Raw genomic sequence first — 19,562 nt, forward strand, 5'->3', positions numbered from 1 at the left:
ATGGATGTGTTGAACTCTCCATCAATAGGATCCACTTCAACGATATTACTTATGTTTTGAAATATTAAAAGTTTTACAAATTATTTCTTTAGAATAGACAAAGAGCTCCCTTTACCTTTTCCATAAAGAATTTACAGTGTAATAGAGCAATGGATTTGAAACTAGAAGACTTGGATTGGAATGCTGACTTGGGCACGTATTATCTCAGTGACTTTGGACACTTATTATCTGGGTGACTTAATCTTTTTGGAACTCAGTTTCCTCCTATGTGAAATAAGAAGATTGGATTAGATTATCTCTAATGTCAATTTCTCCTCTGAATACTATGAACTTATGATTCCATTCTCCCTTTGTGCCCAAAAGGAAGCCAGTGACAGGAATGAAAAATGTCCTTCTACCTTTTAGGGCAATTAGATTTTACAGCAGTTCAATTCAATTAAAAAGTGTTATACTAAGCCATAACTAAGTCAGAAAGCCTGGGGCTTTGTCCCAGAGTGCCTAAATATTGGCAAAGAAAGCTACTTTTTCACTCCCATAACTGTTAGACAGCCTGCACACTCCCATGCCATGTAGTACCTCCCCTAAACAATCCATCCCTCCCTCAGGGCCTGCTTCCCTTTCCCATGAGTTAGAGGTTTAAAAAATTGATCTTTGGCATGGAGACAGGAACAAGAGACTACATGAATATCCTTTTCTCCTGGTATACTTAAATTTATCTAAGGTGTATTCTTCTTTGCAAAATCATCCTTCATGCAACTTTTTCACCATTCTGCTACTTCCTCTTCAAGACTAATATCTCTGGGTCAGAAATGTTTCCTGAAGTTTCAGAGGCTGGGACACTATGTATAAAAAGTTTCTCTTTCACTTCTAAAGATATGGGCCTATAGCCTTTATGTAGCCCTCTCATCTTTGGTCTATGTCCATTCTTAGTGTGGTGTTTGCTCCAGCAGCACATATACTAATATTGCCAAGAACAGATAGTGTGATGTATATGTGTGTGTATATATATATATATGAACACACCCACAATATACATATATGTGTGTGTATGTGTGTGTGTATATTCCATGTTTATATATATTTGTGGGTATGCATGTGTTTGTTATGGTATAAAACATAGTTTTGTGTTTTATATAATTATATAATCATACTATATATCCCTAAAAAATGAGTTATAAATTATTCTATATTCACAATACAATATCACAAATATAATATGAAATGATATGATATAAAATACCATGCAGTAATAATATGTAACATAATAAAATAAATGAGGCATAATATAGTATATGGTATATTTTATAATATATTATATATAATACATGCTAAATTATATATGGTATATTATAAGACAGTGTAGGATGGGATAGTATTATACATTATATACATACATACATAGTTACTACACCTATAGTACTTATTATAAATGTCATACATTATACATAAAATGTGATATAATATAGTACAGTATAATATTTTATTATATACTTTTATACCATATTACTATTATACTGTACTATAGATATAATGTGTCATTATATTCTAAAGTATAATACATTATATTGTATTATTTTTATTGTTATTCAGTCATTTCAGCAATGTCCAACCCTTGCTGATTCCATTTGGAATTTTCTTGACAAAAATGCTGAAGTAGTTTGTCATTTCCTTCTCCAATGAATTTTACAAATGAGGAACTAAGGCAAACAGGATTGAGTGACACCTAGTCTGAAGCCAGATTTGAATTTAAGAAGATGAATCTTCTTGACTCCAGGCCCAGCACCTTATCTACTCTACCACTTAGTTATGCTATGTTATACTATATTATAGGGATGTATCTATACGTTTATTTATAGTGCATGTATATGGATTTTGTGTATATCCATGTGTATGTATACATGTTCATGTGTATATATATATATGTTCACGTGTCTATATGAGAAACAGAAAGAGAGAGAGAGAGACAGGAGAAAAAGAGAGAAAGAGGGGGAGACATTAGTTAATGTCAAAAATACTTTCACTTATTCTGACTTAGAATCTAGTTGAGCCTCTTAATACTTTCAGCTAGAGTTTTAGAGAATGCAAATGCCTTTGCATTGCATGTAGAAGAAATAAAAAAGGCATATACAAGCACCATTTTTCCCAGGGAAGTGAGAACAATTTGGGCCCCATATAGTGCACATTTTATTTTTAGTCTGCTTTTTTCCCCAAAACTTCAAAAGTCATCATTCCAAATTCACTTAATATCAATTAATTTTACTTTAATTATGCTTATCATTACTTCCCTTTATTGCAAGAAGAGTTAATACCTAACTCTCAAATCTTCCTTTCATCCTCTCTCTCTTCTCCCCTTTCTCTTAACATTATCATTCAAAGACATCTTATTGTTTTACTTTTCATTCACTCAGCCCTTTCTCCTGTCAGCCCTCAGCCTTAATTACTCTATACTTGTCTCCATGGAATCTTTTCAAGTTTTGCACTTTGGCAATCTGTCTTTACCTGAATTTGGAGATATGGGATATTAAACCTGGAGGGTCTTTCAAGGTAGTCCAGTCCTACTCTCTCCTTTTGCCAATAAAGAAACTGAAGTCTAGAGAGAAAGGGATATTTGCCCATGGTCAAAGAATTTGGTGATAGAAAAAGGAACTAAAACTCAGGCCTTCTGATTCTATGTCTATTTCTCTTTTACTATGCAAGTAGCAGAAATAGAATAGGTAGGGGAAAATAAAATATTAATAATAAGAAAGAAAGAAAGAAAGAGAGGAGATGTAGTAGAAGCAGAAAAAGAAAGAAGAAAAGTGTGGAAGGAAGGGAAAAAACAAAAAGAAGAGGAAAAAAGAGGAAGAGGAGAAGTTAAGAAGGGGGAAAAGACAAGGGAAAAAGTAGGAGGGAATAGCAAAGAAAATACAGAACTAGAATAGAAGGGGGAAGGAAGAAAAAGAGAAGGAAAAGGAAATAGCATGTAGCCAGCTAGCTAGCTAGTATTTTTAAGATTTACTCAGCACTTATATTGTGTCATTTAATTTTTCACAAAAGCTGTGTGAGATACATGCTATGTATAAGAAAATTAATAATCCTGACCCTTACAAATTAATGAACTAATAGGTTACAAAATGTCTAAAGGCATATACTAATCCCAATGGTTCTTTCATTATGATCAGATTAGATTCACAAAGGTTACAGGATCACACATTTAGAGGAAACTTCAAAGGCTACTCTAAACCAAAACCTTTATTTTGGAGAGGAGAGAAATAAGACAGGAAAGTTTGAGGATTTGCTCAAGATCACTAGGTGATATGTGTCAATGATAGGATTTGAATTCAGTTTCTTAAACTCCATAAACAATGCTCTATATGGGTTGGATGAGAAGGACTTCCAACTCTCACTGTGACTTATGCCATAAGAAAAATATATGTCCTTGTAGTTGATAAAGAGACAATAGTAAAAGTTGCTTCTGCCAGATAGAAGAATTAGAATGTCAACTTCATCTTAGATCATTTGTTAAATTAAGAAAACCAAAGCAATCTTGAGTAACTATGTCCAAATCAATCATCAATCATTAAATAAGAATTTATTATGTGTCTATTATGTATCATATACTATAATAGGAGGTGGAGAGTCGAATAATGAAACTATTCAATCAACCCTGCAATTTAGGAGTTTACATTTTATTTGGGATAAATAAAAGTTAGATACATAAACATAAAGATTAGGATAGGACCAGAGAGAGAATTTCACTAATATAGAGAACTTTTAATTAAGAAACTCTATTAATGCAGGTCAGCATCTTCTCTACAACTTAGGAACTTAGACAGTTGCTTAGATATGGCTTGTTCTGTGGCATACAACCTGTATGAATCAAAAGTGGGACTAAAACCAAGTCTTCCTGATATAAGAATAACTAGATTTCCACAGTGTATATATATATATATATACACACACATACATACATATATATATACATATATACATACATATATATATTAAATAATATAAATAAATTCTTTTGAATATATATGTATGTATGTAATACATGTATGTATATATATGTATATATATATATATATATATATAGACTATAGAACAAATATAAAGTAATTTCATACAATATAATTAAGGACGAGGGAGTAGAAGCTGGAAGGGGAATATGTGTCCAAAAAAACTTCATTTAGGAGGTGGTGTCTGAGCTGTACCTTGATGTACAAGATGGATCGTATGAAATTGAAGTGAGGAGAGAATACAGTCAAAGCATGGAAGCTTCCAATGCAAAGGCATAAAATTAGGAATGGATTACTATCTTTTAGGAACAGAGAAAGGTTAATTTGGCTTGAGAGTGGAATATGGGAAGGAAAGTACTATATAATGAGGTTAGGAATATAAATTGGAGTAAGGCTATGAAGTACTCTAAAAACTAAAGTGAAATTTATATTTTATCCTAGAGGAAATAGTTTGTGATTCACCTGTATTGAGAAGAGAAATAGCATAGAAGTCACTTAAAGAAAAATAGCAGGATAACTGTGAAGAATGAATTAGAATAGGAAGAGATCTGAGGCAGAGAGACCAGTTAGATGGACACTACAATAGTTTGAGAGGTGGTGAGACTTGAAATTAAAATGGTGGCTACTGTTATTTTTTTTTTTTTTATTTAATAGCCTTTAATTTACAGGATATATACATGTGTAACTTTACAGCATTAACAATTGCCAAACCTCTTGTTCCAATTTTTCACCTCTTACCCCCCCCACCCCCTCCCCTAGATGGCAGGATGACCAGTAGATGTTAAATATATTAATATAAATTAGATACACAATAAGTATACATGACCAAAACGTTATTTTGCTGTACAAAAAGAATCAGACTCTGAAATATTGTACAATTAGCTTGTGAAGGAAATCAAAAATGCAGGTGTGCATAAATATAGGGACTGGGAATTCAATGTAATGGTTTTTAGTCATCTCCCAGAGTTCTTTTTCTGGGTATAGTTAGTTCAGTTCATTACTGCTCCATTAGAAATGATTTGGTTGATCTTGTTGCTGAGGATGGCCTGATCCATCAGGACTAGTCATCATCTAGTATTGTTGTTGAAGTATATAATGATCTCCTGGTCCTGCTCATTTCACTCAGCATCAGTTCGTGTAAGTCTCTCCAGGCCTTTCTGAAATCATCCTGTTGGTCATTTCTTACAGAACAGTAATATTCCATAATTTTCATATACCACAATTTATTCAGCCATTCTCCAACTGATGGACATCCATTCAGTTTCCAGTTTCTAGCCACTACAAAAAGGGATGGGTGGCTACTGTTAGAGAGAAAAAGTCAAGTATGAGAGATGTTGAAGGGGCAGAAAGAAGAATTGGCAATTATCAAAAATATAGAGAAAGAAGAGTCAAGAATAATATTGAGCATGCAAATTCCAGCAATTGAAAGTATGGTTCTGCCATAGGCAGAAACAGAAAAATTTGGAAGTGAAATTGGTTTGAAGGGAAACATATTTTAGACAAACCAATTTTGAGATGTCGTTTAAATGTATGAAATATTCAATAGTCATTTGAGGAAGCCAATTAAGTTCGAAGGAGAAAGAGAAGAATGTGTAAATTTTTGAGTCTATATGGAGACTGTGTGGAGTCTATATAAACTATATAGATCTGTCAATCTGCATAGAAGCAATAATTGAATCTATTAAAGTTGATAAAACCATAAAGAGAGAACATAGAAAGAAAAGAAAAGTCCCAGGATAGAACTTTGGGAATACCCACTTGTATCAATCACTTCAATAGGGATATGATACAGATGAGCCAGCAAAAGAGACTGAATAGGAACAATAAGCTCAAAAGGGGAGAACCAAGAGGAAACAAATTCATAAAAACTCAGAGGAGAAAGTCTAGGAGGTCAGAGTAGTTAATCATGTCAACATGACTTCTAAAGATATACCCCATTTGAGGAAAATATAATGAGATAAAAAATAAACATTGAAAACATGTAAATTAGGAGGCAATTATTCACATCACTAATTTTTGTTTTTTGTAAAGTTAAGGATTCACCATAAGGTTTCTCATAGAATTATCTGAGTGTATTCACATATTTGTTACAGCTTGTTAAATATATATACATACATACACATTGTAATAGCAGGACACATTAAAGTTTCTCTCTCAGAACTGAACAACTCTAACTGAAAGATGAATAAAAGATAAAATTAGAAAAATTAAAGCTAAAAGATTTACGACTCTTTTTGAATGGAAATAATAAAGAATATAGAAATTTCTCAATGTTGCATAGCATATTTGTTAAAATTAGTCATGTATGAGAGAATGGAGAAATTACAAATAAATGTGAAAAGTTAGAAATGTTTTTTCAAGGTTACAATGTAATAGAAATCATAATTAGGTTTGGAGTACACAATCAAAATTGACCTAAATGGAGATGTAGTAATGAAATCCTAAATAATAAATGGCTCAAGTAATAAATCATTTTTGTTATTGTTCAGTCATTTTTCAATTCAATTCCCCAAGACTCTGTTTGGTACTTTTTTTTTGCAAAGATATTGGAGTGATCTACCATTTCCTTATGTTTTACATATGAGGAAACTGAGGCAGTGTCACATAATCAGTAGGCATATGAAATTAGGTTTGAACTAAGAAAGTTAAACCCTTCTGATTTCAAGTTTAGCATTCTATCTACTCTTGCCACATAGCTGCCTTTACCAAATTACATGAACAATTAATAATCTTTTGAAAGACAATAGTAATGATGTGATAATATCCCTGTACACTATTAATACAGTCTTAAGAAGAAAATTTATATACATGTATACATAAATATATTAACAACTGGGAAAAGAGAGGATTAATAAGTTTATCATATACTTAAAATGACTAAAAATACAATAAAAAAACAAAATGAGCACAGTGCAGAAAATATTGTAAATTACAAAGAAATGTGATAAACTGAAAATCAAAAATATTATAAAACTGATTGAATTGAAAGACAATTCTTTTATTTTTAGAACAAAAGAAGAATACCTTTAGAAATCCTGAAACAGAAAGAAGAAGGTAGAAAATAAAATTGACAAAATAAAGTGAATGTGGTCTGGAGAAAATTAAATAGTGGCAGAAAGGAATACACCATTTTCTTGGCACTACATGACACCTACACAAAAATTCACCATGTATTAGGGCATACAAACCTCATAATCAAATACAAAGAGGCAGAAATAGTACATGCTTCATTTTCTGACTATAATGAAATAAAACTATATTCAATAAAAGGCCAGAGAAAGATAGACTAAAAACCAATTGGAAATATAATAATCTAATTTTAAAGAATGAGTGGTCAAACAACAAATCACAGAAAAAAATCCATGAATTCATCCAAGAAAATGACTATAATGAGACAACATACCAAAATATATGGATTGCAGTCAAAGTAATTTTTAGGGAAATTTTTTTCTAAATAGCTACATAAATGGAATAGAGAAAGAAAGAAATAATTAGGCATGCAATTAAAATGTTAGAAACAGAACAAATTAAAAATCCTGAATTAAATACCAAATTAGAAATTTTGAAACTCAAAGGAGAAATCATTAAATAGAAACTAAGAAAACTATTGAACTAATAAATAAAACTGAGATTTGTTTTCTGAAAAAAACTAACAAAATGGATAAATCTTTGGTTAGTTTGATCAGAAAAAAAGAAAGAAAAAAACCAAATCACCAACATCCAAAATGAAAAGGATGAATGAACTTACCACAAATGAAAAAGAAATTAAAACAACCTATTTTTCCAACTCTATGGCAGCAAGTCTAACAATCTAACTGAAATGGATAAATATTTACAAAAATATGAATTGCCCAGGTTAACAGAAGAGGAAATAAAATACTTAAATAGCCCCATTTAAAAAAAAAGAAATTGAACAAGTCATTAATGAACTCCCTAAGAAAAAATGTCCAAGGTCAAATGGATTCAGAAGAGAATTCTTTCAAACATATAAAGAATATTTAATTCCAATGCTTTGTAAACCATTTGGAAAAATAAGTAAAGAAGGAATACTGCCAAATTCCTTCTATGACACAAATGTGGTACTGATACCTAATAAAGAAGGGCCAAAAATACAGTGAAAAAAATGACAGATCAATCTTACCAATAAATAGTGATGCAAAGATTCTAAATGAAATACTAGCAAAGAGATTACAGAAATCAGCAGAATAATACACTATGTCCAAGTGGGATTTATACCAGGAATGCAGGGCTGGTTCAATATCAGGAAAACTATGACTATCATTGACTACAGCAATAACAAAATCAACAGAAATCATATGATAATCTCAATATATTACCAAAAAAAAAAGCTTTTGACAAAATACACCACTCATTTCATTTAAACACATGAGAGATCACAGGGTCAAAGGAAGCTTTCCTCAAAATAATAACTAATATCTATCTAAAATCAAATTGAGCATTTTTATAATGCAGAGAAATTGGATGCATTCCCAGTATGATCAGGAGTGAAACAAGAATGCCCATTATCACCACTATAATTCAACATTTTAGTAGAAATGTTGGCTTTGTCAATAAGAAAAGAAAAAGAAATTAAAGGAATTAGAATAGGCAATGAGAAAATAAAATTATCATTTTTCGCAGATGATATGATGATATACTTAGAGAATCTTAGAAAATCACCAAAAACCTACTAGAAACAATTCACATCTTTAGGAAAGTTGCAGGATATACAAAACCCACACAATCATCAGGATTTCTATATATTACTGACAAAGCCCATCAGCAAAAGACACAAAGAGAAATGGCATTTAAAATCATTGTAGTCAAAATAAAATATTTGGAGGTTGTCCTGCCAAAATAAACCTAAGAATTATATGAACACAATTACAAAATATTTCTCACTCAAATAAAGTCAGATCTAAATAATTGGGAAAATATTAATTGTTCATGGTTAGGTAACCTAATATAATAAAAATGACAATTCTGCTTAAATTGCACCACTTATTCAGTGCCATACCAAACTTCCAAAACTTTATTTTATAGAACTAGAAAAAACAATAATAAAAATCACCTGGAAGGGAAAAACTCATGGATATCAAAGGAATTAATGGGAAAAAATAAAAATGATGGTGGCTTAGCAGTACCAAACCTAAAACTATATTATAAAGCAGCAGTCATCAAAACCATTTGGTACTGGCTAACAAATAGAGTAGTGAATCAGTGTAATAGATTAGATATACACAGCAGAAACTCCCCCAAACTCCAGTTTCTGAAATAAGAACTCAGTATTTGACAAAATTTCTGGGAAACCTGGAAAATAATATGTCAGAAACTCAGCACAGACCTACATTTCACACTCCATACCAAAACAAGAACAAAATGGATACATGATTTGAGCATAAAGGATTAAACAAATTAGGAGAACAAGGGATAATTTAACTATCAGATCTTTAGGAATTTATAGCCAAAGAAGAACTAGAGAACATTATGAAAAGCAAAATGGATATCTTTGATTATATTAAATTAAAAAGGTTTTGCACAAACAAAACCAGCAAAAACAAGACTGAAAGGGAAATACAAAGCTGGGAAAAATCTTTACACCCAGTGTTTTTCATAAAGGTCTCATTTCTAAAATATATACTGAACTATGTCAAATTGATAAGAATATAAGTCATTCCCCAAATGAAACATAATCAAAGTATATAAACAGATAATTTTCAGATTACCACTATAATTGGAGAAATTGGAGAAATGCAAATTAAAACAACTCTGAGGTAACATCTGAGAGTCTGTATTTCAAGGAAATCATAAAGAAGGGAAAAGAATCATATGTGCAAAAATGTTTGTAGCAGCTCTTTTTCTGGTAGCAAAGGATTTGAAAATGGGTAGATGGTCATCAATTGGAGAATGGCTGAGCAAGTTGTGGTATATAAAGGTAATGGAATATTATTATTTTGTAAAAAATGATGAACAATCTAATTTTAGAAAAAAAACTGATTAACATGAACTGAAGCAGAATCAGGAATACATTGCACACAATAACAACAATAATGCATGATGATCAGCTATGAAAGGCTTGGTTCTTCTCAATGGTTCAATGATCCAAAGCAATCTCAATTGACTTTGGACAGAAATTACCATCTGCATCCAGAAAAAAGAGCAAAGAAGAATGAATGTAAATCAGCTATGTTCACTTCTTTTTTCTATTTTTTTTTATTTTTCCCTTTGGCTCTGATTTTTCTCTCCCAACATGATTCATGAAGCAATGTGTATTAAAAATAAATTTACTGGAAGAAAAGAACAAATGGAAGGATTTGGGCCCGGGAGCAGAAATAATAAACAGAATAAAAACAAAACAAAACAAATAAACAAACAAAAAACCCTGGGCAGAGTCAAGATGGTGGAGAGGAGACACATCTTTTTTCTGAACTCTTCCCATGACCCTCAAAATAACAGCAAATCTAGACTCTAAACTGGTTTTGGAGTGACAGAAACCATGAATATTGAGAGTGTAACAAATTCCCAGCAGAAGATAATTTTGAAGATCTCCAGAAAAACAGACCTATTATCTCAATAGATGCAGGAAAAGTATTTGATAAAATCCAACATCCATTCCTATTAAAAAGACTAGAGAGTATAGGAATAAATGTAGTTTGCCTTAAAATGATCAGTAGCATATATTTAAAACCACCAGTAAGTAGCATATATAATTGGGAAAACCAGAACAATTCCCAATAAGATCAGGGAGTGAATCAAGTTTGCCCACTATCACCATTATTATGTAATATTGTATATGAAATATTAGCTTTGTCAATAAGAGAAGAAAAAAGACTTTAAATGAATTACAATATTCTAAAAAAGTTATCAAACTGTGCATACCCTTTGATCCAGCAGTGTTACTTCTGGGCTTATATGCCAAAGAGATTTTAAAGAAGGGAAAGAGACCTGTATGTGCAAGAATATCTGTGGCAGCCCTCTTTGTAGTGGCCAGAAACTGGAAACTAAGTAGATGCCCATCAATTGGAGAATGGCTGAATAAATTGTGGTATATGAATATTATGGAATATTATTGTTTGGGAAAAAATGACCAGCAGCATGATTTCAGAAAGGCCTGGAGAGATTTACATGAACTGATGCTGAGTGAAATGAGCAGGACCAGAAAATCATTATACACTTCAACAACAATACTATATGATGATCAATTCTGAAGGACATGAAGGACTCAACAATGAGATTAAATCAATTCCAATAGAGCAGTAATGAACTGAACCAGCTACACCCAGGGAAAGATCACTGGGAGATAACTAGGAACCACAACAAAGAATTCCCAATTCCTCTATTTTTTGTCTGCCTGTACTTTTGATTTCTTTCACAGGCTAATTGTACACTATTTCAAAGTCCAATTTTTTGTATAGCAAAATAACTGTTTGGGCACATATACATATATTGTATTTAACTTATACTTCAATATATTTAACATGTATTGATCTACCTGCCATCTGGGGTAAGGGGTGGGGGGAAGGAGGCAAAAAGTTGGAACACAAGGTCTTGCAATTGTCAATGCTGAAAAACTACCCATGCATATATCTTGTAAATAAAAAGCTATAATTAAAAAAGAGGAATTTGAGTAGGTAATGAGGAAACCAAATTATCACTCTTTGCAGATGATGTCATGATATTCTTAGAGAATCCTAGAGAATCAATTAAAAATTACTAGAAGCAATCTACAACTTTAGCAAAGTTTCTGGATTAAAACAAATCCACAGAAATCATCAGCATTTTCATATATTACCAACAAAGTCCAGCAGCAAGAGATACAAAAAGAAATTCTATTTAAAATTACTATCAATTATATAAAATATTTGGAAGTCTACATGCCAAGGCAAACAGAACTACATGAACACAATTGCAAAACACTTTCTATACAAATAAAATCAGATCTCAACAATTGGAAAAATATAAAGTGCTCTTGGATAGGCAAAGGGAATATAATAAAAATGACAATACTACCTTAATCTACTTGTCCAGTGCCATACCCATCAAACTCCCAAGAAATTATTTTGTAGATTAGAAAAAAATAATAACAAAGTTAATTTTGAAGAACAAAAGATCAAGAATTTCAAGGGAATTATTGAAAAAAATGCCAATGAAGGTGCATTAGCTGTGCCAAATAAAAAGTTATATTATAAAACAGCAGTCATTAAACCATTTGGTGCTGGCTACAAAATAGAGCAGTCAGTTAGTGGAATAGATTAGACTCTTAGGACAAAATGTCAATGACTATAGTAATCTAGTATTTGACAAACACAAAGACCCCAGCTTTTGGGATAAGAGTTCACTATTTGACAAAAACTGCTGGGAAAAATTGGAAACCAGTATGGCAGAAACTAGGCACTGACTCACATTTAACACCATATACCAAGATAAGCTCGAAAATAGTTTCATGATCTAGACATAAAGAATGATATTATAAGCAAATTAAAATAACATAGGATAGTTTATCTCTCAGATCTGTGGAGAAAGAAGGAATTGTGACCAAAGATCTGGAGAACATTATTGATCATAAAATAGATAACTTTGATTATAGTAAGTTAAAAAGCTTTTGTACAAACAAACCTAATTCAGACAAGATTAGAAGGGAAACAATAAACTGGGAAAATATTTTTACAGATAAATGTTCTGATAAAGACCTCATTTCTAAAACATATAGAGAATTAAATTCTAAGAATTATAAGAATTCAAGCCATTTTCTAATTGATAAATGGTCAAAGGATATGAACAGACACTTCAGAAAGAACTGAAACCATTTCTAATCATATGAAAAAGTACTCTAAATCATTATTGATTAGAGAAATGCAAATTAAGTCAATTCTGAGATACCACTATGCACATCTCAGATGGGCTAAGATGACAGAAAAAGATAGTGACAAATGTTTGAGAGGATGTAGAAAAATTGGGACACTGATACACTGTTGGTGGAATTGTGAATGAATCCAAATATTCTGAAGAGCAATTTGGAACTATGCCCAAAGAGTTATCAAACTGTGCATATCCTTTAATCCAGCAGTGTTTCTTCTGGGCTTATATCCCAAAGAGATCTTGAAGGAGGGAAAGGGACACACATGTGCAAAATTGTTTGTGGCAGCCCTGTTTGTAGTAGCAAAAAACTGGAAACCGGATTGATGCCCATCAGTTAGAGAATGCCTGAATAAGTTGTGGTATATGAATGTTATGATATATTATTCTTATTCTTATTCTATAAGAAACGACCAGCAGGATGATTCCAGAGAAGCCTGTAGAGACTTACATGAACTGATGCTAAGTGAAATGAGCAGAAGCAGGAGATCATTGTACATGGCAACAACAAGACTATAGAATGATCAGTTCTAATGGGCATGACTCTCTTCAACACCATGATGATTTAGGCCAGTTCCAATGATCCTGTGATGAAGAGTGACATTTGCACCCAAAGAGAGGATTGTGGGAACCGAGTGTGACTCACAACATAGCATTTTCACAATTATTTTTTGCTGTTTGCTTGCATTTTATTTTCTTTCTCATTTTTTCCTGTCTGATTTGATTTTTCTTGTGCAGCAAGATAATTGTATAAATATGTACACATATATTGCATTTAACATATTTCTACCATGTTTAACATATATTGTATTATTTACCATGTAGGAGAAGGGGTGAAAAGGGGGAATTAGAATACAAGGTTTTGCAAGGGTTAATGTTGAAAAATTTTTATGCATATGTTTTGAAAATAAAAAGCTTTATAAAAAAAAAAAAAATCCTGCATCTGTGGTGGCAGTTTCCTTTCCAAAGGTGGATAATTCTGAAAAGAGATAAATGCAAATGAAAATTTCAAATTAAACACACTGTTGTATTTCAATCTTATTATAAATTAATTTAATTCAATTCAAATATGTTTATCAAGTAGTAATTTTATGCAAGATGTAGGTGGGGGCAATTAGGTGACACAGTAGATTAGATGCCAGACCTGGAATCATCTTCCTAAATTCAAATCTGACCTCAGACACTTCCTAGTCATGGGATCCTGGACAAGTCACTTAATCTCATTTGCCTCAATTTCTTCATTTGTAAAATGAGCTGGAGAAGGAAATAGCAAAGCACTCAAGAATATTTGCCAAGAAAATACCAAATGGCGTTGCAAAGAGTTGGATACAACTGAAAATGATTGAACAACAACTATATTCCAGGTAATTTTGACTATTGCAATATTTGACTATTGACTATTGTTGGCTTACCCCTGGGAGAGCATGACTACTGATCCTTCCCCTGAATGGAGGGCCTTTCTTCAGGGTATGCTACCCCATGCTTTATGCAATATTTGGAGTAGGGAAAAGAATTTGGAATTTAATAAATGACATAATATAATAACAAGAAGAAATTATATAATAATAAAAATTTTAATACCAAGAGTACTTTCTAGAAAGGGAGAATTTTGAGCTGTCATGGCCAGATCTGTTTTGTGGAAGATTATCTTGTCTAGTTTATAGAGGATGGATTGTGAAGAGGAAATATTTAAAAAAAAAAAAAAAAGCATCTTCTTACATTCTACTTCCTCCCAACAGTATGTGAGCAAGCTGACCTACTTCCTGTTATATAAACATAACACTCCCATCTCCTTTCTAATGCCTTTGTATTGGCTGCTTCCCATGCTTGGAATATTCTCCCTCTTTACTTTTGCTTCTTAAATTCTTTGACTTTCTTTAAGTTAAATTTCTATTTTTTACAAGAGGTTTTTCTAGGTTCCCTTAATTGGGAGTTCTTACCTAAAATTAGTTCTTACCTTCTCTGCCCATATCTTACATGTACCCAGTTATTTGTACAGTGTCTTCTCCCATTAAAATGTGAACTCTATGAAGGTAGGAACTTCTTTGCTTTTAGACTTTTCTTTCTATCCCCACTATGCATACATGGTAAACTTTTAATAATGTAGGGTGCAATTGGTTGAATGATTGAGACCAAATAAGTGGTTATTAATAATTCAAGCAAGAGGTTACAGAATCCCAAAATCAGGGTGCTGGTTATATAAATAGAAAGATAGGGAAATATGATAGTTCTTATGGAGTTAGAATTGACAGAACTTTGGAAACTGGTAAAATATATGAAATGATGGAAAGATAATAGTCAAAGATGACTCAAGTTGCAATCCTAGGTGGATGGAAAGATGATCATATCTTTAGCAGAAAAAGAGAAATTTAGAGGAATAGATTTAGAATATTTTATTTTGAGCATATTGAGTTTTTGATGCTGAAGGCACTTTTAAATAGAGATGAAGTTTTGAACAATGACATAAATCTTTAAAAACTGTCAAAAATGAATTTTTAAAAAATGATGTCCAAATCATGCTCTATTTTGGACTAGTCAGATCACATCTGTACTATTATATTCATTTATTGGCAACACATTTTATGAGAAAAAATTATAAACTAAAATGTTTCCAGAAGATAGTGAGAGAACTTGAAGCTCTCTCATGAAAGCTAGCTGAAAGATCTGGGGATATTCAGCCTAGAAAAGAAAAGATCTTAATGGAAGCTGCTGTTTATCTTTTATTCATTCTTCTACTTGGATCGATCTTTAAGATAGTTCTAAAAACTTTAGACAGAATTGGGGCCTAAGGGTAGAAATTAAAGGAAAGCATATTTGGGCTTACTCTGGTATAAATCATCCTCAGAGCAATTCAAAAGTTACATGGCTTGTTACGGTCAATTGTGAACTTCCCATCACTAGAAATGTTGAGATAGTTAGATAGCAGAATAGAGTATTGGGCTGGAGTCAGGAAACCCTGTGCTCAAATTGCTCCACAGACATTTACTAGCTGTGTGACCTTGGGCAAGTGACTTGATCTGTTTGCCTGTTTCCTCTACTATAAAGTGGGGATAATAATAGCATTTACCTAGCAGGATTGTGAGGATCAAATGAATTAGTATTTGTAAAGTTCTTAGCACAGTACCTAGCATATAGTCATTGATATATTAAATACTTGCTATTATTATTTATTACCTTATGTAATTATGTAATTAATTGCTAAGTACCTGCCACAGCTATGGTGCATCAGGTAGGGGATTGCAATGAATGATGCGTAAGGTGCCTTGTGTACTTAGGACTTTATTTTTCTCTAACTTTGCAGTCTACTTTCCCATTTATTTCTGTGAAACTCCAATGAGGCAGCTGTATTAAAAATTCCCCCCATTAGACTCCATACTTCCATGTGAATAACAAATATCTGGGTTGTTTAGAGAAGACTGAAAAATGTCTGGTGACCTTTGCCCACTGCGCCATGACAACAAATTATCAACAAATCTACATTCTCCCTTAAGTAAACTAACTGTTGAAAAATTACACGGGATATCCTTAAGCTTAAGCAACAAAAATCAATAGTATAATGTTAAACAGATGCAATTACCATAAGTCAATGTGGCAGATAATTTATTTTTAATTTTTATTGAAGCTTTTTTATTTTCAAAACATATGTAAGGATAATTTTTCACCATTGATCCTTATAAAATTTTGTTCCAATTTCCTCCTTTTCCCTCACCTCCTCCCCTATTTGGCAAGTAACCCAATATATGTTAAACATGGTAAAGATGTATATAAATCCAATATAGGCTTACATATTTATACAATTATCTTGCAGCACTAGAAGAATCAGATCAAAAAGGAAAAAATGAGAAAGAAAATAAAATGCAAGTAAACAACAATAAAAAGACTGAGAATGCTATGTTGTGATCCACACTCAGTCCCCACAGCCCTCTCTCTGGGTGTAGATGCCTCTCTTCATCACAAGATCATTGGAAGTGGTCTGAATCATCTCATTGTTGGAAAGAGCCACGTCCATCAGAATTGATCATTGTATAATCTTGTTGCTATGTACAATGATCTCCTGGTTCTGCTCATTTCACTCAGCATCAGTTCATGTAAGTCTCTCCAGGCCTTTCTGAAATTCTCTGGCTGGTCATTTCTTACAGAACAATAATATTCCATAACATTCATATACCACAATTTATTCAGCCATTGCCCAACTGATGGGCATCCATTCAGTTTCCAGTTTCTTGCCACTATGAAAAGGGCTGAATGTGGCAGATAATTATTTCAACTGTACTCTATATAGTTACATTATAATGACATAGAGTAAACATAAGCATTTGCTGCAGACAGAATCCTTAAATTCAAAAGAATATCAGATAAAAGTTCATGTGCTTAAACCAAAACAGTGTGTCATACAATACATAATACTTTTAAATATATTTATATATAAACATTTATAAACCAAGTGTTGTATGTATATATGGCAGTTGTATATGCAGAGCGTTGAATATTAGCCACTGTGAATTATGATAAATGAATCACACCGCAAGCACAATAATATTATTGGTCCTCATTCTAACATTAGCTAACATTTTTATTGTCCTTTAAATTTTTTTAAGCCCTTTGCATGTGTTATCTCATTTGAACTCATTTGGTCCTCAAGATATTGTTGTATTATACATATGTACTTGAAATTGATTCCACTGAATCTTCTACACAGACTAGTGAGTGCTCAGCATGCTTAACAACAAGAAGTTAAAACAAGGTGGCAAGTTATCCTGAAAGTGGAAGATAATTGTCTAGATTATTCTAGACCTCTAGATTCCTCTCAAAGTCAATATCCCTTTGAGCAGTTTTTATTTTCTAAATCCTATCTTTGTCCAAGTGGATCAATCCCCCTTACCTGCACATCTTCTGAAAAACTCAGATGCAGATAAATATTTACCATGTGACTTAAGAAGTAGAAAAGCTTTCTTTTTCCCAATGAGTTATACTTATGTCTACTAGATACATTTTCCTGTCTCTATCCAACAATAAAAACACATTTATATACATAAATTCCCAAAACTTCCTAGTACCTCTATGTTCCCAAGATACAGTATGAGTTAGTGTCATTCTCCCTGGAACTAGTTCTTAAGGACCTCCGTTTTCCTTTTGGGTCAATACAATCTGTTTCATAAAATCAGTAGGTTTCTTTCCTGATCTAGGTGTTCACAATTATTATGTAGTACTATCCTATTAAAGGCTTAAGCTGCCTTGAGTTGCACCAATATCTTGCTAGTAGTATGTATGGGATCATTTACAATATAGTAAATGCTCTTGTGAATAACTTTGAATTCTGCCATTATTTTCATAGCAAGATTCTCTCTTGAAAAACAGATTTGAATCCTAAGAATTATTTTCTCACTTCCTAGCTTCCATGATATTTATTTGTTTTTCATCTTCCCATTGCAAGACAATGAGTATTATTTCACCAAAATTTACATTATACTGACAACTTAACCTTGCATGAAAAGTCCCCAAATCTCAACTACACTTTCATTTTCCTCCTTCCTGATTTGCACAGATAACCTTCACCTCTTCTGTGGATATTGCTATAGAATAGTCCTCATATGGCCCACAGGAAATGAGATTTTCACCCACACTAGTTTTCCTGGATAACAATGCAATAATAACTGGCTAGTGCTGCTCCTTCCTCATTTCTGGCAGACAGCATCCAACATAGTGCTAGCCAGAATTTGTCTATAGATTATTGTCAGTTCATGCTTGAAAATTAAGTTCCATAAACAAAGTCTAAGAATGTATCAGTTTTATCTACTTGAAAGTCAAAAATTCCAATTTTATATATGAAGTAATGATCCTTACCATCAGTTAGTATTCTACTGGCAAAAGCATAGATTTTCTAGAGTAGACACATGGTCAAAGAATATGAACAAGAAGTTCCCAAAGGAAATTCAAGCTTTCAATAACCCATATATCACAAATGCTCTAAACCAATAATAAAAATGCAGATCAAAGTAATTCTGAGGTTTTATTTCACATCCATTAGATAGTAAAGATGACAAAAAAAAAGGAAAATTATAATTACTATAGAAAATCTGGGAGAATAGGCTTACTAATGCACTGTTGGTGAATCTGCTAACTGACTCAGTCTTTTTGGAAAATAACCTGGAACTACACCTCAAAAAACAACAGTGAGCTGTGCATATCCATTGACCCAGTAGTACCTCTACAATACATATACACAAGGAGATAGAAGACAGAGGGAAAGAATTTATATGTATTAAAAATATTCCTAGCAATTCTTCTTGTAGCAAAGAAATGGAAACTAAGAATATTGTCCCCAAATGGGGTATGATTGTATAAAATATGGAAATGGCTAAAATAAATCACTGTTAAGCTCTTAGAAATGATGAAAAGGATGGATTAACAAAAAAAACTTTGGAGGGAATTGTATGTTGATGATTAAGATGATCAAAACAAACATAATCAGTACACTGCCTATAACAGTTTTAAGAAAAATAACATTAAAAATTTTAAAAACTAATTTAAAAATACATGACTCTGGAGAGCAGATAATGAAGTATGCTATTCATCTTCTGACTCACAACTGATTGATCAAAGAGGTAGTATAAGTTATATTTGTTTGGACCTAGTCAATGTATGGATTTCTTTTCTTTGATTATGCTTATTTGTTACATAGGAGAGTTTAAAATTTGGGTGAGATTT

This window comes from Sarcophilus harrisii, chromosome 2 (genome assembly GCF_902635505.1).
Source record: "Sarcophilus harrisii chromosome 2, mSarHar1.11, whole genome shotgun sequence".
Classification (NCBI taxonomy): Eukaryota; Metazoa; Chordata; class Mammalia; order Dasyuromorphia; family Dasyuridae; genus Sarcophilus; species Sarcophilus harrisii.